The following is a 23,601-nucleotide window of genomic DNA, read 5'->3' as shown; positions in this document are numbered from 1 at the left end:
AATGCCCAATTTGGGGTGTGTGTGTGTGTGTGTGTGTGTGTGTGTGTGTGTGTGTGTGTGTGTGTGTGTGTGTGTGTGTGTGTGTGTGTGTGTGTGTGTGTGTGTGTGTGTGTGTGTGTGTGAGTGTGTGTACGTGCTGGTCCTAGGGCTTAACCTCAGGGCCTGGTCACTGTTCCCGAGCTTCTTTTCTCAAGGTTAGTGCTCTGCTACTTGAGACACAGTTCCATTTCTGGATTTTTTGGAGTAGTTTATTGGAGATAGGAGTCTCACAGACTTTCCTGCCCAAGCTGGCTTCAAACTGTTGATCTTAGCCTCCTGAGTAGTTAGGATTACAAGCATGAGCCATCTACTGCCTAGACCAGTTTTGTGCTTTTTGAAAAATTCATAAATGATATGTGAAGCATGAAGTCTCAAGAAAGACATGTTTACTTCCCTCAGATTGCTTGGGCTGTGAGTCTTTCTCAAGTATATCAGCTCTATTCTTTAACATTTGAAAAGTTTCCTCTTTGATTTAAATGATGACAATTCAATATAATTCAGCTTTCTGCCTGCCAACACTATCTGCTCGAAGGGGCAAATCTATTCTTCTGTGGTTGTTCTTTAGAAGGGTATGGTTAGAAAATTGCCCTTAGTGAATTTGGAATAATTGGTTCCCGACTTTTTAATTTCTCTGACCAGAACTTCAAAATCACTAATAATACCTTACATTGTAGAACTTTGTATAATTTTACAAAGCACTTCTGTATTTATTCTTTTACTTGATTCTTATATAGCAACCTTATGAAAGGAGCTACGTCAATAGTAATAATTTTATAGATGAGAACACTGAGGGTTTTGCTGGATACTGTACTTTAAAAGTTGAAACAGCTAGTATATACCAGATCTGAGGCTTGAACCCAGATCTTTTGAAACATAATCCAATGTACCATCTCTTCAATTTGGCTGCCTCTCAAAAGGTGGTTTGAATTTGTTCTGGTGGTTTCAGCAAGTCTAATCTGAGTCTCTAGATGTCCAGAAATGGCATTGGGTTCTCCAAAGGTTTTCCATGTGTGCTTTTGGCAACACATTTAATGAAGACAACATGCTTCTCTAATCAGCCACATAGGAGCAGCCTGTGCCTTCTCCTTTCTTAAGCAGGGGCCACTGTATGAGCTTCTCATGCCTGTGCAGACCCCTTCATGAAATGTGACCAGATTCAGATGTCTACCTTCACCCCTGGAGAGGTGGCTAATGGCTGGGTTCTTAGTATTGTGTCTTCTGCTTTATTTTTATATTTTTGTGCCAGTCCTAGGATTTGAACTTAGGAGCTGGGCACTGTTTCTGAGCTTTTTTCCCCTCAAGGCTAATGTTCTACTACTTGAACCACAGCTCTACTTCCATTGTGGGTCTTGAACTCAGGGCCTGGATGCTATCCCTGAACTCTTTGTGCTCAAGGCTGGTGCTCTACCATTTAACCATAGCACTACTTTTAGTTTTCTGGTGCTTAACTGGAAATAAGAGTCTCATGCATTTTCTTGCTAGGGCTGGCTGGCTTCAAACCACGATCCTCATATCCTGAGCAGCTAGGATTATAGGTATGAGCCACCAGCACCTGGCAATTTTTTTTGTAGTTCATTGGAGATAAGAGTCTCATGGACTTTCCTGCCAGGTCTGGCTTTGAGACACAATCCTCAGATCTCAGCCTTCTGAATATCTAGGACTATAGGCGTGAGTCACCAGCACGGGGCCCTGAGCTATTTTACTCAAAGTTAATGCTCTACCATTTGAGCTACAGCTCCACTTCAGGATTTTTAATGGTTAGAGATGAGCATCTCTGGAACTCTCTTGTCAAGGCTGGCTTCAAACCACTATCCTCAGATTATAGCCTCCTGAAATTCTAGGATTACAGGCCTAAGCCATTGGCACCCAGTAGGAATTATGTTTTAAAGATCAAAACAACAAGCTGGAGTGAAGACCCAGAAATGAACCTACAGACCTATAGCCACCTAATCTTTGACAAGGGAGCTAAAGAAGAGAATGGAAGAAAGACAGTCTTTTCAGTAAATGGTGCTGGCAAAATTGGTTAAACACCTGTGGAAAACTAAAACTAGATCCTTATATATCACCCTGCATCAGAATCAACTACAAATAGATCAAAGACCTCAAAATAAAAGCAGGCACCCTGAAAACATTACAGGAAGGAATAGGAGAATTTCTAGGGCTCCTTGGCACGGGCTGGAATATTCTTAATAGAGACCCAGAAACACAACAAATCAAAGAAAGGTTGGACAAATGGGATTGCATGGAACTGTAGAGCTTCTGCATGGCAAAGGGCATAGCTAGCAAGCTCAATAAAAAGCCCACGAATGGGAGAAGATCTTCACTAGCCATATAATGGACAAGGGTCTCATATCTAAAATATACTTAGAACTTAAAAATTAAATCCCCCAACAACAAATCCTCAAAGAAACAACTGCTCAATTAATAAGTGGGCTAAAGACTTAAAGAGAGACTTCTCTGAAGAGGAAATAAGAGTGGCCAATAGACACATGAAGAAATGCTCAACTTCTCTAGCCATAAAAAATTCAAATCAAGACAACATTGAGATTCTACCTCACCCCAGTTACAATCAAGTCCTCTAATAACAACAAATGCTGGAGGAGATGTGGCCAAAAGGGAACCCTATTGCATTGTTAGTGTGAGTGTAAACTTGTTCAACCACTTTGGAAAGCATTATGGGAGTTCCTCAAAAGACTCTACATAGAGCTCCCCTATGACCCAGCAATCCCACTTTGGGGCATTTACCCAAATAATCACAAATAAGGTCATACCAAAGCTATCAGCACAACCATGTTTATCACAGCATTATTCACCATAGCTAAGATATGGAATGAATCCAGATGCCCCTCAGTAGATGAATGGATCAAGAAAATGTGGTATACACACACACACACACACACACACACACACACACACACACACAAATATAATGGAATTCTATGCCTCCATTGAATGAATGACATTGCCCCATTTGTTAGGACATGGAAAAACTTGGAACAAATTCTATTAAGTGAAGTAAGCCAGGCCCAAAGAAACATAGGTCCCATGGTTTCCCTTGTTTGCAATGACTAGTACATGTCTAGGACAAGCAGAGAAGGTCAAAGGGAATGTACATATGACCATATAAGATGATGTTAAGGGAAATGTAACCCCAAGATAAGGACACAACTGGTTTTTTCTTTCTTGCTGTTGTTTTTAATGTATTTATAATGCATTATGTGATTCTTTTGTTTCTTTTGTATGTTCTTCCCCCATGATGTAACTCCTGTTTTCACTGTATCTGATTCTGGTGTTCTGTATCCTGTATATACATTTTTGTAATTTGGGGAGGGAAGGGACATAACAGAATGCTTAAATGGGGATGAAGGTTAACCCATTGTGACAGTGAGATGTACAGGACACTGTGTTGAAAACGAACTTTACAATGTGTGTGGGGGTGACAGAGGGAGGGAGGTGTGAGGGAGGTGGGGAGGGAAGGGATGGTAGGTGAAAAACAAAGGAAGAGGTAACAATGCTCTATAGAAAATGTACTCATTACCTTGCTCATGTAATTGTAACCCCTCTGTACACTATTTTCACAACAAAAAACATAAAAAATTGTTGGGTTTTGAAAATTAATCTCACTTGACATTTCTGGATTTCATATTGTCTTTTCTTGTCATCCTCTCTCCCAGAGCTACAAACCTGAGGATTTTGTTTGAGATTCATGGAAATGCAGAAAAAGTGCTAGGTATCTCTAATCTGCCATTTTAAATGTCTTCAGTGTGTGTGTGTGTGTGTGTGTGTGTGTGTGTGTGTGTGTGTGTGTGTGTGTGTGTGTGTGTGTGTGTGTGTGTGTGTGTGTGTGTGTGTGTGTGTGTGTGTGTGTGTGTGTGTGTGTGTGTGAGTTCTGGGGCTTGAACTCAGGGCCTGAGTGCTGTCCTTGAGCTTTTGTTTTCAAGGCTAGCACTCTGACACCTGAACAACTCCACTTCCAGCTTTTTTTTTGCTGTGGGTCATGGGGCTTGAACTCAGGGCCTGAGTATGGTTCCTGAGTTTCTTTTGCTCCAAGTTACTGCTCTACCTCTTGAGCTGTAGTTCCACTTGAGTCCAGCTTTTTGGTAGTTTATTGGAGATAAAAGTCTAATGGACTTTTCTGTATGGGCTGGCTTTGAACCATAATCCTCACATCTGTCTTCTGAGTATCTAGGATTACAGGTATGAGCCACTGGCTCCTGGTGACTTCTTTTTGATAGTTAATTGGAGATATGAGTCTCATAGACTTTCCTCCCCAAGCTTCAAATCAGGATCCTCAGATCTCAGCCTCCTAAAAACTAAGGTTATGGACATGAGCAAATGATGCTTGGCTCTCTCTCTCTTTTGTTTAAAGATGATAGAAAAGTTTATTTTTAAACAAATGTGACAGAAAGAGAACATGTGCCATATATATGCCACAGAAAGATGACAATTCAGCCTGTCTCAACAATACTATTTTATGATTTACTGTTAAATGTAGGAAAAAATTCCCCACAAAACTACAGATAATATATTTGGGAAATTGATTGGAAGAAATAATGGAAAAACCACACTGTAACTCCTTTTTTGACTAGTTTGGTTTGCGGAAAACATTTATAATATTTGTCAGTTCCCTATTCCTTTATATAGTTGCTATTATTATACTATACTGTGGGCTGTTCTCTCTGTTCACTACTCAAACATAAAATGTAGAGAAAGAATGGCTTTATTTTTCTTTTAAAAACAGCTTTGACAGGAAAATCAAAGTCACACGGGGTATATGTTATCCTGAGAATTTAAGTTTTTAAAGATGCAGGATTTCTTATTCTTAAATTGCCCTAGGGAATCTCAATTTGGCCTTGAAAACCCCCACACAATGGGATTTTGAAGCTTTTGTTGTCAAGGAACCTTAAAAATACATTTATACATTTTCCAATTTTTGTACCTAGGACCTTTGATTGCTTTTCTTTCTTACTGAAAATTATGTTTATTGAGTGACATATGAGTTCTTTCTATTTAGAGCTAACATTACGAAGTCAGGCAAAGACCAGGCCTTGGCAGAAAAGACAGACATCACTCTGCAGAGAGATGACCCCATGTCTTGCTTCTTGCAGAGCAGAAAGCATCAAAGGATGAACTTCTTTAGCAGAGGACATAGACAATCAGTTCCTGTGACCAGTAGTTGGAGGTTCTGGGATCATTCCTAAGGGTCTGTGGCCATATTGAACTGGAAGTCAGAGGTAGGACATCATTTTTTACTTGGTTTTACTTCACTCTTTTGAGTATCAGCTCTCTGGAAGAACCTGTCTTAGTCTGTTGGGTCTTTCATGACAAGATACTATACATGGGATGGCTTAAGTAAGTTTTATTTTCTTCCAGTTCTGATGACTTGATTTCCAAGATCAGGGTGTCAAGATGGTTGGATTCTAGGGTGGAATCTTTACCTGGCTTGTACATAGCCACTTTTCCACTATGTCCTCACATATAAAAGCACTATTCCCATCCTGAGGGCCCCACTCTCATGACTTTATTTAAACTTAATCATTTTCATAAAGCCCATCTCCAAATACTATCTCATTGGATATTAGGGCTTCAACCTATGAATTTGGGGGATGTGTTGCACATAAACATCCACCTCATAACAAAAGTGTTGATCTGGAAGGAAGGGCAGAAAGATAACAGATAACTTAAGGATCGAGAATTTTCTTAAAATAATGATTTGGTTTAAGTTCTCCCTGCCATGTGAGAACCAGAGGCTGGGGAAGTCCAGCCCTGCCAGAAGGCCTGCCCCGTGCTGACGTCACTGCCTCACCCACTGGGGGCTGGGCATTAAAGGACCGTTGTCACCTTTGACCATGCCTCTGTGGATTTTCTCCATCATATGTCATTTCACTGCCATTCAAGTATACAGGACTAGCCTATGGGCCTTCAGAAATTCTATCCCAGGCCTCTTTATAGCACAGGCATGTTAGTGTCCAGGAACATGTGGAAGGCTAGGGGACCTGCTAGGAGGTTCTATGGATTTCTTCTCACTTTTAGAGATGACCTATTTCCCATCTTCCTAAGATGCACAAATCAATATAGTGTTTTATCTAAAATGCCTGGTGTCAGGCCTCAACTCTTCCTTGCTTGACATTCTCTCTTTTTAAAATTTTTTTTCTTGTGAGTGTATGTGTATGTGTGTTTGTGTGTGTTTGTATGTGTGTATGTGTGTGCTGGTCCTGAGATTTGAATTCAGGGCAGGGGTGTTGTGCCTGAGGTTTTTCTCCCAAAGTTAGTAGCGCTCTACTACTTGAGCCACAGCTCCACATTTAGCTTTTTGGTCCTTAGTTGGAGATAAGAGCCTCATAAGGGAGGATTGCGGGGGGTGGGTGGGAGAGAAAGTGGGAGAAAAAATGAGGGAGGGGCTAACAAGTTTAACAAGAAACATACTCACTACCTTACATATGTAACTGTAACCCCTCTGTATATCACCTTGACAATACATTAAATTAAAAAAAAAGAGCCTCACAAACTTTTCTGCTTGGGCTGGCTTCAAATCTCAGATCTCAGCCTCCTGTGTAGCTAGGATTACAGGCATGAGCCACCAGTGCCTGACTAGCCAACTCTGATGCTGGCTAAATTCTTTCACATCCCATGCACTGGCTGAAAGCCCCAAGTCTGCACCTGGGAACCAAAAGTGCCTCATATATTAGAATATGTGTGTGTGTGTGTGTGTGTGTGTGTGTGTGTGTGTGTGTGTGTGTGTGTGTGTGTGTGTGTGTGTATGTGTATACATATTTATGTATACACACACATATGCGATTTCTTTTTGCCAGTCCTGGGGCTTGAACTCAGGGCCTGGGCATTGTCCGGGAGCCTGTTTGTGCTCAAGGCTAGTGTTCTACCTCTTGAGCCAGAATGCCACTTCTGGCTTTTTCTGAGTAATTTATTGGAGCAGTAGTGACTGGAGCAGAGATGTACCTCTGGGTCCAAAAACTGAAGGAAAACCACCCTTCTCTACCAGGAAAGCTGCAATAAAGGTAGAGTAAGAGACTAGCTATCCTGGTTAGATCAGACTGAGAGATTTCCTGGGACTTGTGCCTTTGGCAAACCAGGATGAATTAATTATCCTATTTGAGGGTTAAATCTTCCCAGTAAGGCATAATCTGTAGAACAGATGAATCTTTCCAGTGGCTGGGATACTTTCATATGTACACAAATTGCATTTATTTGTTTAATGGGAAACAATTTGTTAAAAAAAATCTTCTTAACCACTAGTGGTTGAGGAGCAGGATTGGAGATTGAAGAAGTGGTGTGACTTAAGGATGTATTTGTTTATGTGTTGTGGGGAGTGGTTGTTATAGGACAAGAATCCTTGCATGCTGCCCACTTCTCGGGTACTTACTTGGTCATTTTTCTCAGGAAAAAATTTAAGGTGTTACCTAAAGTCCCAACAATAAAAGCACATAATTGTGTGTGTATGCGAGCACAGTGTGTGTGTGTGTGTGTGTGTGTGTGTGTGTGTGTGTGTGTGTGTGTGTGTGTGTGTTACTGGGGACTGAAAACAAGGCCTCAATGTTTGAAAAGCACTATACCACTAAGCTACAAGTCTAGTCCTTTAAAAAATACCAATCTGGTTCTATTTTCTTCAAGTTATCTTTTTTGTACATTCAAATGGATTTCATTATGACATATATAATATACTTTAATTATATTCACCTCCACTATCCTTTCTTGTTCTTCCTGTCCCTCAGTAGTTCCCTTTCTCTTCTCTAATAGACTCCTTTCCACTTTCATTTATTTATTTTTAAATTTAAGTTTTGCCAGACTCAAGGGCTCATACCTTTAATCTTAGCTACTTAGGAGGCTGAGATCATTTGTTAATCTGTCATTTCACTTACATTATGATCTCCAGTTCTATCCATTTCCCTGGAAATGGCATAATTTTATTATTCTTTCATGGCTGAGTAAAACTTCATGTGGATATATACCATATTTATCCATTCATTCATTGATGGGCATCTAGAATGACTTTATGTCTTGGCTATTATAAATTATGCTATGATAAACATGAGTTTACAAGTCTTTATTTTTTAAATTTACTTTTTTGTTATTATAAAAGTGATATACTGAAGGGTTACAGCTGCATAAGTCAGGTAAAGAGTACATTTCTTTTTGGACAATGTCACCTCTTCCCTCACACTCTCCCAGTTTCTCTCCCATCCCCCACCCATTAGTTGTATAGTTCATTTTTAACATAGTGTCTAGTAAGTAGCACTGCTACATTTGTTCATCTTTTGTCCCTCCATTCTGTGCTCCCCTTACATGTACTTCTATTGTATACTGACTAACATTCTTTTCAGTATGCATCCAAGAGTGGTGTAACTGGATCATAAGATAATCCTATTTTCAATCTTTTTGTGAGGCATATCCACACTGATGTCCATTGTGCATCCTCACCAGTATTTGTTGTTTCTTGTTTCCTTGATGATGTAAATTCTAACTGGGCTGATATAGACGTTTACTATAGGTTTGATTCGCATTTCCCTGATACCATATCCTTTCTATTTTACTTTATCATTTTTTAATTTCATTTTGAGATAAGGTCTTACTAAATTGTCAGGCTGGCCTCAAACTTGAGATTGTCTTGCTTCAGCCTCTCAGGTAACTGAGATTACAGGCAAGCACCATCCTACCCTGTTATTTTTAAGGATCTACCTATAAAGTCAGGTTTCCTAGGCAATGGAACTCATCACTATAGCAGTTATGAGTCATGGTTCCCAAGGCAAAGTAAACTTCCAGAAAAGACGGAATTGCGTTCATCACATATCTTGGTAACTTTTTTATTTCAGTTCCCTACTTACTTTCTCTTTTCATGGAAGTTGGGTATGGGCTCTTGGGTTCTTCATTTCTTTTAAAATGGTTGCTTCCAACTTGTGTGAAGCAAACCAGGCATATACTGGATTGCTTGGGAGGTGGAGTTCCATGTGCCCAGGCCTGATGCCAAAGGCACAATACTCACAGATGTTGTTGACCTCTGGAATGAGGCCAAGCTATAAGATGGAACTCCATGCCTCAAGGGGCCAATCACTTTCACCATCTCTACACACAATGCCAGAAACAGAGGAAGATGGTGAGTTGGTGCAATCACAGCTCCTCAATTTATGAGCCATCATTTCCAAGTGATATTTCAACGAGGACTTTGCCTTTTTTTGTCTAGGACATATAGGTCTAATTTCTTCCAGTCAAAAGGACACATATAAAAGCAGCTTACTCTTTGCATGAGGCTTTGTTCCCCTCGGTGGTAACTGCTTTTGTTTTCCCCTGAATGCATCTTCCTCTTCAAGGCTAACAGTGGATGATCTCCTGCCAGTTCAGGCTGTCTTGGCTGATGGGGAAGCCTGGTGGGTGGGGAAGTGCCCTCTTGCCACTCTGTCCTGCAGCCTACTGGCTTCTTGGGAGAGCCATGTGGGGGTCAGGGCTGAGAGAATGGAGAAACCTTGCTGGCTCTATTTTACAAAAGCAACCTACAGCATACAACCTTCTATTATTCTAAAAAGCCTTTCTTTTTTTTTTTCCTGTTCTGCTCCCTGTTTCCATGGAAATAGAGCTAGTCACCAGCTGATAAGTCAATGGCTGCGATGGTTGAATATTGTTCTTTGTTCCCTTCTCCAGGGAAGAAAAACACTTTGATTTCTATTCATCCCCTTTGTTCATGGACAAGGTGCTGTCACTGTGAAGCTTCCCTGGTCAGACATGGTGTCATTAATGGAGTCAAGCAGAGAGGAATACATATAGTTTCAGAAGATCCTGTTCTGCATTGCCATTGAGCTGCTGAATTAATGCATTTGGGGAGTAGAGAAGGATCAGGAGGGCAGAATGGAGCCAGTCTTCCTCACCAACATGTTCAGCCTGGAGATTCAAGAATAGTTGTATGCCTCCTAGGTTGACATCAAACTTAGGCTATTTGGTTGTTCGTTTGAGGTAAGATAGGGAGGAAACTCATATCTTTCTCTTGGTTTATAGCATTGTAGCATTGACAACAACTCTTGGCTTATACATGCATCACTCCAACCACTGCCTTTAGTTCCTTCTAGCATTCTCCTCGTGTGTCTTCTCCTTTTCTTTGAAGACACCAACCATATTGCTATGAGTTATTCTGATAGATTATGATCTTCGTAAAACATGATCTCCAGAAATGATGCAATCTTTTGCAGCTTTCCCATTAGTGTACCAACAGCATGTTCTTTTTCTTTCTTTCTTTCTTTCTCTTTCTTTCTTTCTTTCTTTCTTTCTTTCTTTCTTTCTTTCTTTCTTTCTTTCTTTCTTTCTTTCTTTCTTTCTTTTTGCAAATTCTTTATTGTGATGAAGTGATTACATAATTTCACAAATTTAAGTGTTGTGGGATAGTGATGCTTAGTTAAAGTCACAAACACATTCTAACTTTCATGGGGCAAATTGTCTATTGTGCTCTATTAAGTTTATGAGTTCTATGAGCTTTGACAATAAAGCTATTTCTTCCACACCGGGTGATATGTACATTCCTTTCCTTTTGCATAGCATTAGCTGTTCCCTCTTTTCCACTCATTCCCTCCCTCCCATCGCTGCCATTGAGTTGCTTAGTTCATTTTGATCAATGTCCAGTGCAGCTGATGGGTCCTGCTGTTGTATGTTTTTCCCTGATTCCCTCTAGTTCTGTGACCTCCTCCTAGTTTCCCTCAGATGTGCACATATATACCATATATGTGATCAGCAGCATGGGGTTATTTAGTAGTGATTTGACCAGATGAGTGGAGGTCCTTTGTTTCTCAAGTCTTGTTAACCTTACCTTTTGGATTTAACATCCACATATCAGAGAGACCATGTACCGTTTGTTTCTTTGCTCTTGGCTTACCTCACTCAACATGATTTCTTCTAGTTCCATCCATTTCCCTGAAAATGCCATTATTTTGTCCTTTCTAATGGCTATATAATATTCCATTGTGTATAGATACCACAATTTTTGGATCCATTCATCTGTGGTGGGGCATCTAGGTTGTTTCCATATCCTGGCTATTGTAAACAATGCTTCAATAAATATGGAGGTGCATGTATTCTTGTATTCTGGTTCCTGTTGTTCAGGATAGATGCCTAGGAATGGTATGGCTGGGCCATAGGGAAGGTCAATATTTAGCTTTCTGAGGACCCTCCAGACTGCTTTCCAAAGTGGTTGTATAAGTGTGCATTCTCACCAGAGTGTAATAGGGTTCCTCTTTCTCCGCATTCCTTCCAGCATTTGTCGTTGGCTGACTTTAGGATGTGGGACCATTCTGACTGGGGTAAGGTGGTATCTCAGGGTTGTCTTTATTTGCATTTCCTTTATAACCCAGGATGGTGAACATTTCCTCATGTGTTTCTTTGACATTTTTAATCTCTTCTTCTGAGAAATCTCTCTTTAGTTTCCCTGTCCATTTAGTAATTGGTTTGTTGGGTTTGGGAGGGATTAGTTTCTTGAGTTCCCTGTATGTACTAAAGCACCATGTCCTTTATGTCTAAATTTTTCTTGTTTTGTCTTAAGAACAAAACCTTGGAAGTGAAAAAAAAACTTGATGAGTTTGGAAAGACTCCATTTCTACATTGATAGCTATGAACTTATGGGATTTCAGCAAAGCATTTTGGAGAACACAAGTCAACCCACAACTGAGTGAAATATATACAGAGAGATTTCTCTGACATTTATGCAGAGATCTGGACAGTGAGAGTGAACTAGAGTGACCCATATATCTATCAAGAATAATAATAAAAGTAAAGGTCCTGAGACAAGGATAGGTTTGGTAGCATCCAGGAACATTAAAGAAGCTGGTGTTTCCTTCCATTTTCATTGCTACACTATCCACAATAGCCAATATATGGAAACAGCCTAGATACAATACAATAGATGAATGGATCCAAAAAAATGTGGTACCTACCCACAATGGAATTTTACATAGCCATTAGAAAGAATAAAATAATGTCATTTTCAGGGAAATGGATGGAACTAGAACAAATCATATTAAGTGAGGTAAGTCAGGCTCAGAGAAACATATGGCGCATGTTCTCTCTGATACGTGGAAATTAGATCTAAAAGACACTGGGATATGATCAATTATACAGGATTCTTGATAGACACAATGAGACCATAAGTGGATACTCTTAGGAGAGAAACACAAAGGCACAAAGTGCCTCTTCACATTTATAATATATATATATATATATATATATATATATATATATATATATGCAAACTCCAAGATATGCAAACAAGAGATTTCTCTTAAAAATGTTTTTGGATGATTCTGTCTTCTTTTCTTTATGTATGGTGTATTCAAGTGCATATCTTCTGGAAGGTGGAGGGGAGGGTACAGAACTCAAGGGAAAAAGTGAAAAATGCAGCAGTGGAACTCACTGGACATTGAGGAAAGTGAACTATACAACTCAGAGGTGGAGATGAGAGGGGGACTGGTAGAGAATGAAGGAACAGAAGACACTGTACAAAAGGAAATGTATTCATTATCTGGCTTATGTAATTGTAATCCTTCTCTACATCACCTTTATAATAACAATAAAGTAAATAAGTTAAAAAATAACCTGGGGTTTCTAAGGTAGAACAGCAAGGGTAGAACAGTAGGAGATATCAGAAGGGTAATAGAAAGCTAGATCGTGTAAGGTTTAATATTGATCATAAGAAGTCTCATATTGATCGTAAGAAGGCTCTGTCTTTGATTCCAAGTGAGCTGGAAGCCATTGATGGGTTCTGAGCACAGAATAGATGTAATTAGACTCATATTATAAAAAATACCTCTAGCTGTCTTGTAAAGGGAAAGGAAAGAGGTAAGCAAAAGAATCAGGAAAAAGCTGTGGCAAAAAATAAACTCGGTAAGAGGCAATATAGCTTGGCTATTGTGGTAGTTGGGAAAGTAGAAAGAAGTGTTTGAATTCTGGGAACCATTTGAAGACAGAACCCAGTACAGCATCTACTCAGTTAATACTTTCCACAGCACAAGAAGGTAAGAATGGATCCTCATTTTATAAAAGATAAAATAAGGCTCAGGGAAGTTAGCAAGCTTTTTCAGAGCCACAGAGTTACCTGTAAGAGGTAGAGTAAGGTTTACCACTAGGTCTTTGCAGTATTATTATCATTGATTTATACTGGTGATTTAAAGGGAATGTTCATATCCCTTTATTACATCTCGCTAGCCATAGGCTAGAAGCATGGCCCTCAGATAGAAAAGCTTCTGCATAAGTTGAACGACATACCTTCCCTCAAAGGCATATCCATGTTCTAACCCCCAAGACCCTGTGAATGTGATCTTATTTGGAAAAACTATCTTAGCGCATGTAACTATGGATCTTAAGATGGGGAGATTGTCTTGGGTTCAATGGATGGGCTCTAAATCCAATGACAAAGGTCTTTCTTCAAAACAGAAGAGAAGACAAAGAAACACAAAGCAGAGAAGGCCACAGGAAGGCAGGAGCAGAGATTGGAGTGAATCAGATACAAGGCAAAGAAAATCCATAGCTAGAAGCTTGAAGGTGGAAAAGACCATCTGCCTCTCCTTTAGGGCTTTTATTTAGAGCGAGCCTGGCCTTGTAGACATCATGACTTTAGACATTTGACTTCCAATACTGTGAGAGAATGAAGCCCTGTTTGTTTCAGAAACAGTATATGTGCTGCCGAAGCGAACGCTGTTTCAGAAACAGGATCTGAATTCAGAACCTGGGCACTGTCCCTTAGTTATTTTTTGCCCAAGTCTGGAGCTGTATCATTTGAGCCACAGCTACGCTTCTGTTTTTTTGGTGGTTAATTGGAGATGAGTGTCTCACAGACTTTCTTGCCAAGGCTGCCTTCAAACTGAAATCTTCAGCTTTTAGCCTCCTGAGTAGCTGGGATTACAGTCATGAGCCACTGTACCCAGCTGAGCTAGATACAATATTTAACAGGTTTTTACTTTTATATCTGTATGAAAGTAATAATTTTGCCTTGATTATATGATAGTTTTGGAGATTTTTTGCCAAGATAACCAATGGATTTTTTTTTCTCTACTAAAATTTGTACTTTGTTTTGGTTTATTTGGAGCAGATACTTCTCAATTGTTAGCAGCAATGATTAGGAATTCGATTTTATGATCTAACCATTTGCAGAACTCTGTAAATGGGTCAATGATTGATAGAGATCTAGTCTGTCTTGAGTGAAAGACAATAAACTGGTCTATCACTTTTTGTTTATCTAAAACAAGTTACAATTCTATGTTCACATAGAAAGACAACTCTGTGATATTTGAATCTGTGAGTTTGCTTTTACTTTTACATTTTCTCTATGACTGAAATGGTATAAACAGAAGTGTATCTGTGTTCTATGCATTTGTAATTCAGAAAGGCCCTTTCCTTTCATTGTATGAATATGTATTCATTCTCACCTCAAAATAATGTTAACAATATTAGATTATAAAGTTGTCTTTTTCACTTTTTTTTGAGGGAGTACTTAGGCATGAACATGGGGTCTTATACTCAAGTGCTCTTCTGCTTTACCCACACCCCTAGTTCTTTTGCTTTTAGTTTGTTTTTTTTGCATAGGGTCTCATGCTTTGGCCTGGACCAGTATTGTATCATACTTTTCTTACCTCTGTATCTTGAGTAGCTGAGATTACAGGTGTGCTTACTACACCTGGCTGGATTATAAAGTCTCTGAAATTTTAGGACCTCAACCACTGTTCTGATTGACTTCTGATGATAAATAAGCATGAATACAAACTGAATATTATCCAGATTCCAAGAAAATGAAGAAGTTGAACTTATAATGTTTTGGAACATATAGTGAATTAAAAATTGCAATGTGAAGTCAGAAAGACTTTGCTTCTGAGGCCTTCCTGATCACTTTTAGTTCAAAGTAGTATGCCAAGGTGCCATACTTTGAGGTGCTATGTTCTAACCCATGATGCTATATTATCCCTCAAGAGTTTTTCTCTAGAATGTATTTATATATTTTTATAAATTAAGTGTGATATTTATTATATTCTTTGAAAGTAGTCTTAATAATTGTACTTATAAACATGTTGTCTAAAACTTTCAAATTGGTTTTATTATCTTTTTTTGCCCCAGAAATAAATTCTCCTATCACTTGCATTATTCTTGGGATAAATTCTTGTCAAACCTTTTATTCTAGAAAATTATCAGTAGCCAATTAAACCCAGATATTTTAAGTCTCCGTCATCTAAAGATAGTATATATTAAATTGTTAAGGGGTTGACCATGATGTTTGTGTGTGTGTGTCTGTGTGTGTGTGTGTCTGTGTGTGTGTAAAGTGCTTTGACCATATCTTTACATCTATATATAAAGCACTTTATATCATATATGTATATAGAACACTTTATATATCATACATATATAGAGTACTTTATGTGTATCTTATATATAAATGTGCTATCTATCTATCATCTATCTATCTTCTATCTCTATCTATCTATCATCTATCTATCATCTATCTATCTATCTATGGTGCTTTGATCATATTCACATCCTGTATTATACTTAGAAAATTTTGAGGTCATACCTCTTGACTAAGTCAGTTAAGAGGTATATGAGATCCTGAGACTGATCAACCAATATTCAGAGGAGTAAGAATTATTTACATAGAACCAAATAATCTGATAAGGGATGATGGTAGTTTTGCTTGGAATATTACTGATTCTATTTTAATGTTGTATTCTATATTTATGAGAACTCTCTCTCTCTCTTTCCAGAAGTGTTGGGGTACAACCCAGAGTGTTGAGCATATTAGACACTCAACCATTGAGCTATACTTGCAGTACTCTTTCCCTTCTTTTTAAGATATCTCTAACATAACAATTTAGTATATACTGCACTTGTAAAAGGACATGAAATCTGTATAAATAAAATTGTTTCTTCTCTGAATGACATGTGTCAGAATTCAGAAACTCTTATGGACTCTTCCTTTGCATAGAGTTATTATTTGCATAGGTACAATAACAAGCCTTTCTCTTCTTTCCTTCATTCCTTTGTTCCTTCCTTTGTTCCTTCATTCCTTCCTTCTCTCCTTCCTTCCTTTTCTTCTTTCCTTCCTTCACTTTTCCTTCTTTCTTTTCCACCTTTTTTTGCTAATTTACTTCTTTATTATTGTTATTATAAAGGTGATAACAGAGGGGTAGCATAAGTCAGGTAATGAGCACATTTCTTTTTGGACAGTATCACCCTTTCCCTTGTTGTCTGCAGTTTTCCCCTCCTGTTATAGTTCATTTTCCACATAGTGCCTAGTGAGTTACCAACTGTTTCCTTCCTTTATGGTTCCTAGTAATGTTTGTGCTCATTTGGAGGTACTCGACTGCTGAGCCACATCTCTAGCCTCTTTTTTTTGAACTGGCTAGTTTTTGAGGTAGGGTCTCACTTTCTTGCCAGGCTTTTGTCTATAGTATGATCTTCTTATTCTAAGCTGTCTATCCTATCTGGGATTATAAATGTTTATCACCAATGTAAGCTTTCTCCAGTAATATGAATTATTGTGGACTTTTCTGTCTGGGGTGGCCTGTAACTATGTCCATCCTGATCTCATTTTCCATGTAGTGAGTGCTATGTATATCAAGGTTGGCCTTGAACTACAATACTACTGATTTCAGCCTCTCAAGTAGCTAGGATTACAGGAATGACCCGGCAGCAAACAGCAAAAAACTTGCTTTATAAACAGGCAATAATTGGGAAACCTTGAATATGCAACTAAAGGATTCTTTAAATGTCATATTTAATAATGATGCTAATTTAATCAGGTATAGCTAGCGAATTAAAAGGAACTAAGGGCCAGGCGCCGGTGGCTCACGCCTGTAATCCTACCTACTCAGCAGGTTGAGATATGAGGATCCCAGTTCAAAGCCAGCCCGGGCAGGAAAGACTGTGAGACTCCTATCTCCAATAAACCACTAGAAAGCTGGAAGTGGTGCTGTGGCTCAAGCAGTAGAGTGCTCGCCTTGAGCTGAAGAGCTGAGGGACAGTGCCCAGGCCCAGAGTTCAAGCCCCATGACCGACAAAAATAAATAAATAAATAAATAAATAGAACTAAGTTTGACTTTATGTTTGTATTTATAATTGGTGTGAGAGCCATGATTTTACCTTTTTTCTTTTAATAGTAGTGAAGAGGTTTCAAATATATAGCCAAGCTACTCAGATGCTTAAATTTAGAAGTAGAGGATTTGTTTTTTAAATAATGTATAGTCAAACAATTTTTCTCCTATTAGAAAGTATTTCATAGTGTAGCATATATACACATAAATGTATCTTGGAAGTGTACCGGGCTGCTAATTAATAATAAAAATTGCAAGTTGAGGAGTTAGTGATGTTTATATATGGTGCAAGTTTAAAAATCTGTTATTGATGAGATATATTTCCTAATATCTATTTTCAAATCAAATCTTATACTTGAAGCATTATGCTCTTAAGTTTGTTCTATTTTTTTTCTTTATTTCTGTTTGTGTTGCAATTGAGCCCAAGACCTCATGAATGCTAAGCAATGTTATACTATAACCAAATTCAATGGATTCATCTCCTTGCTGAATCTAAGGTTGATAAGGATGACAAAGTAATAAAAGAGTGAAGACAGGTTTATTGCAAGTAAGGAGTCCACTAAAGAAAATTCTCAAAATGAGGCCTCTTCAATAAAGAAAATGAGGAGCAAACTTTTATATATTGAGGGAATATACATATTTATATAGGAAAGATTTATCATCAAAAGTAGAATTGGGTACATTTCTGAGCATGCTCAAGTTGAGATTATATATTGTATGTTCAAAAAATGGTAGGCTAAAGTTGGGCGCTGGTGACTTATGCCTGTAATCCTAGGTACTCAAGAGGCTGAGGTCTGAGGATCGAAGTTCAAAGCCAGCCCAGGAAGGAAAGTCTGTGAGACTCTTATCTCCAATTAACTACCAGAAAACCGGAAGTAGTGCTGTGCAGAGAACTTCTCAAACATGCAAAAAGATAGGCCTATTCAGATACAAGAAGCCTTTAGAACCCCAAAGGCCAGAACAGAACAGGACATCCCACTGTCACATTATAATCTGTACAGGATAAATACAGACCATGGAAAGGATCCTTAAAGCTGTCAAGGAGAAAAGAGCAATCACCTAGAAAGGGAAACTAATTAGAATAATCTCAGATTTCTCAGCAGAGACAATGAAAGGAAGCAGAGCCTGGAATGATGGATGCCAGGCCCTAAAGACAAACAACTATCAACCAAGAATACTATACCCAGCAAAACTCTCTTAATAACCGAAGGTCAAATAAAAACCTTCCATAGCAAAGAAAAACTGAAACAATATATGTCCACCAAACCAGCCCTACAAAAGACACTTAAAGATGTCCTACACATAGAAAACCAACAAGATCACAATAAAAGCCAAGAAACCACAAGCAAAATGAGAATCCAAGAACCATAGGAAGAATCCAGTTGTCGCAGCTCCCAAGAAGGTGGATAACATGGCAGGAACTCCAAAATACCTCTCAGTCATAACTCTCAACATTAATGGACTTAACTCTCCAATCAAGTGACACAGACTGTTTAGTTGGATTAAAAAGCAATATCCTTCTATTTGCTGCCTTCAGGAGTCACACCCTGCCCATAAAAACAAACATATTTTGAAAGTGAAAGGCTGGAACAAAATCTACCAAGCAAATGGCCCCCATAAACAGGCGGGAGTTGCAATCCTAATATCAGATAAAATAGACTTCAAATTAAAATTCATGAGAAGAGATAAAGAAGGTCTCTACATACTAAGTAAGGGATCTCTCCTTCAGGAGGATATTATAATTCTAAATATCTATTCGCCAAACAATGGAGCACCCAAATTTATCAAAGAAACACTACTTTCCCTCAAATCCCACATAGATCCAAAGACATTAATTGTTGGGGACTTTAGCACACCACTTTCCCCACTAGATAGATCAACTCAGCAAAAACTCAACAGAGAAACCGCAGATCTAAACAACTGCATAGATCAACTAGATTTAACAGACATCTACCGAATATTTCACCCAGCATCATCAGAATAAACATTTTTCTCAGCAGCACATGGAACATTTTCCAAAATAGACCACATTTTAGGTCACAAAGCAACTTGTCCAAATTCAGAAACATTGAAGTTATACCTTGCATTCTCTCAGACCACAAGGGAATCAAATTAGAATTCAACACCAAAAGCCACCAAAGAAAGTTCTGTAACACATGGAGGCTGAACAACACACTGCTGAAACACGAGTGGGTCATGGAAGAGATTAGAAAGGAAATTCAAATGTTCTTAATATTCAACAAAAATGAACACACAAATTACCAGCTCCTCAAGGACACAGCAAAGGCAGTACTCAGAGGCAAGTTTATAGCTCTGAGTTCCTACATCAACAAATTGGAGAGATCTGAAACCCACAATTTTTTTTTTGTGAAAATACTGTACAGAGGGTTTATAATTACATGGGCAAGGTAATGAGTGTGTTTCTTATCAAGAATTATTGCCTCCTCCTTTGATTCCCCTTACCATCCTTTCCCATCTCCCCCACAACCCCCCATAACCCCCCACCCCACACCCACCCCACACCAAATCTGTATAGTTCATTTTCAACAAAGATCCTATACATCTCATTGGTGCAATGGGTGCACATGTATCCCTATTTAAACAATTTGTGAAATCAACAATTTAATGAGACATCTGAACCTCCTTGAAAATGAGCAGTAAGATAAACCCCAATGCAGTAGATGGAAAGAAAAAATTAAATCAGAATTAAGGGAATTAGAATCCAAAAAAACATAGAAAGCATCAACAAAACAAAGAGTTGGTTCTTTGAAAAAATTAACAAAATTGACCCTTAGTAAATCTTATCAGAAAAAGAAGAGAACACACCCAAATAAACAAACTTAGAGATGAGAAGGGACACATCACCACAGAAACAACCAAGATTCAGAACATTATAAGGGAATACTTCTCAAACCTTTATGCTAATAAGTTTGAGGACTTGGCAGAAATGGACCTTTTCCTAGCAAATATCGACATGATGAAATTAAACCAAGATGAGTTAAATCAACTTAACAGGCCTATATCAAGCACAGAAATAGAAACAGCAATAAGAAACCTCCCATCTAAGAAAAGCCCAGGACCAGATGGATTTACATTGGAATTCTACAAGGCCTAAAAAGCAGAGCTCACACCAATACTCCTCCAACTTTTCAATGAAATTGAAAGAGAAAGTTCACCACTGAACTCATTCTATGAAGACATCATAACCCTCATCCCAAAACCAGGCAGGGACTCATCAAAGAAAGAGAACTATAGACCCATTTCTTTGATGAACATTGATGCAAAACTTCTCAACAAAATTTTGGCCAATCGACTTCAATAATTCATCCAAAAAAATCACACACCACGATCAAACAGGATTTATTTCAGGGATGCAAAGTTGGTTCAATATACACAAATCAATTAATATAATTCATTACATCAACAAGAGCAAGGATAACAATCACATGGTTATCTCAATAGATGCAGAAAAAGCATTTGACAAGATCCAACACCCCTTTATGGTGAAGGTTCTGGAAAAATTAGCAATCCATGGAACATTCCTCAATACAATAAAGGCTGTATATGACAAACCTACAGCCAGAATTATACTTAAGGGTGAAAAACTAAAATCATTTCCTCTAAACTCAGGAACAAGACAAGGATGTCCACTCTCTCCACTTCTCTTCCATTTAGTATTAGAATGCCTAGCTACAGCAATAAGACAAGATGCAAACATAAAGGGGATCCAAATAGGGAAAGAAGAAATAAAACTCTCCCTCTTTGCAGATGACATAATATTGCACTTAAAGAATCCCATGGACTCCACTCCCAAATTTATCAAGCTGATTCAAAACTTTGGCAAAGTAGCAGGTTATGAAATTAACCCTCAAAAATCAATGGCTTTTCTGTATGCCAACAATAAGAAAAGCATGGCTGAAATCAGGGAAGCAACTCCATTTGTAATAGCCCCACAAAAAAATAAAATACCTAGGAATTAACTTAACCAAAGAAGTGAAGGGCCTCTATGATGAAAACTTTAAAACCCTAAAAAGGGAAATCAAATCAGAACTTAGAAAGTGGCAAACCCCCCCATGCTCTTGGATTGGAAAGATCAACATCGTGAAAATGGCAATACTTCCCAAGGCTATCTACAAATTCAATGCGATACCTATCAAAATTCCAGCCTCATTCTTCAAGGAAATAGAGGAGGCAATCCACAAATTCATATGGAACAACAAAAGACCCCAAATAGCAAAAATGATCTTTAACAGAAAGAACAGTGCTGGAGGAATATCAGCACCCAATTTCAAACTCTACTACAAAGCCATAGTAATCAAAACAGCTTGGTACTGGCACGAGAACAGACTTCAGGACCAATGGAATAGAACTGAAAGCCCAGAAATGACTCCACAGACCTATAGCCATCTAATCTTTGATAAGGGAGCTAAAAAATAGAATGGAAGAAAGACAGCCTCTTCAGTAAATGGTGCTGGAAAAATTGGTTAATCACTTGTAGAAAACTAAAGCTAGATCCTTATTTATCATCTGCACAAGAATTAACTCCAAATGGATCAAAGACCTCGGAGTCAAATCAGACACCCTGAAAACATTATAGTACGGAATAGGAGAAACCCTAGGTCTCCTTGGCACAGGCCCAAATTTTCTTTATAGAGACCCAGAAACAGAACAAATCAAAGAAAGATTGGACAAATGGGATTGCATGAAATTTCAGAGGTTCTGCATGGCAAAGGACATAGCTAGAAAGATCAATAGAAAGCCCATGGATTGGGAGAAGATCTTCACTAGCCATACAACAGACAAGGGCCTCATATCTAAAATATACCTGGAACTCAAAAAATTAAATCCCCAATAACAAATCCTCAAAGAAACAACTGCTCAATAAATAAGTGGGCTAAAGACTTAAAGAGAAACTTCTCTGAAGAGGAAATAAGGATGGCCAATAGACACATGAAGAAATGCTCAACCTCCCTAGCCATAAAAGAAATGCAAATCAAAACAACACTGAGATATTACATCACTCCAGTTAGAATGGCTACAATCAAGAACTCTAAAAACAAAAGATGCTGGAGGGGATATGGACAGAAGGGAACCCTACTGCATTGTTGTTGGGAGTGTAAACTTGTTCAACCACTTTGGAAAGTAGTATGGAGGTTCCTCAAAAGACTCCACATAGAGCTTCCCTATGACCCAGCAATCCCATTTTTGGGCATTTACCCAAATGAGCACAAACAAGGCCATATTAAAGTGACCAGCACAACTATGTTTATTGCAGCATTATTTACCATAGCTAAGATATAGGTCCAACCCAGATACCCCTCCGTAGATGAATGGATCAAGAAAATGTGGTATATATACATAATGGAATTCTATGCCTCCATCAGAAAGAATGACATTGCCCATTTGTTAGGAAATAGAAAAACTTAGAAAAAATTATATTAAATGAATCAAGCCAGGCCCAAAGAAACATGGGTCCCTTGTTTTCCCTTATTTGCAATAACTAGTATACGTCTCAGACAAGCAGAAATGGTCAGATAAGTTGATGTTAGGGGAAATGAACCCCAAAATAAGGACTCAAATTTAGTTTTCTTTCTTGCCATTGTTTCTAACATATTTATAAGATGATTTCTTTGTTGCTTTGTATGTCTCTCCCCCACGGTGTAACCCTTGTTTTCACTGTATTTGATGTTGGTACACTTTGTGGAGGGGAAGAGAAAAAACAAATTGTTTAAATAAGGATACAGGTGGACCATTGCAACAATGAGATGCACAAGACGTTATGTCTAAAATTAAACTTTACAACTTTGGTGGAGGTGGGGTGAGGAGATCGGAGGGCAGGCATGGTAAGGGGAAACAAAGGAGGAGGCAACAATGCTTGATAAGAAATGTACTCATTACCTTGCTCATGTGATTGTAACCCCATCTGTATGGTATTTTCACAATTATAAAAACTTATTAATAATAAAAAAAGAAAATTTGAACTGCTTTAAAACAATCTTGATAGAGGTTCTCCCATCTTTGATGATGAGTCATCCAAAATTTTCTAAATTTCTGACTTTTTGAAAGAATTATTTTTAAATTTCCAATAATAAAAAAGACCTTTCATAACCTGGGCTAAGTGGAAGGCAGTTATCTTTTGATTATTTCTATAGAAAATTATAAACATACTAGGCAGGCACTCTACCATTGAGCTATATTCCTAGCCTTTATTTCTATGCTATCACTAAACAATCAACACAAAAAACTTCTGTGATCTTTGGTCAAACAGAAATATGTGGAGATCTCTCTCCACCAATAACCATCAATAAATCAATTGATAACATTTATCAGCTAGGTGTCCTGGTAGGCAAACACAATGGGGTTTCTTCTTCATGAGTACAAAATCAATAAACAAAAGATAAGGAGAGCACTAGAGTTATTCTCGAAGGAGTGCCTGCCTTCAACAAAGGAAGCATGAAGATTTTGTCTGGAAAGCTGAGGCTCCTCAGATGAGAATGAA

This window comes from Dipodomys merriami, unplaced genomic scaffold (genome assembly GCF_024711535.1).
Source record: "Dipodomys merriami isolate MVZ:Mamm:240054 unplaced genomic scaffold, mDipMer1.0.p SCAF_3, whole genome shotgun sequence".
NCBI classification, from domain to species: domain Eukaryota; kingdom Metazoa; phylum Chordata; class Mammalia; order Rodentia; family Heteromyidae; genus Dipodomys; species Dipodomys merriami.
This window is presented reverse-complemented; position numbering follows the sequence as displayed.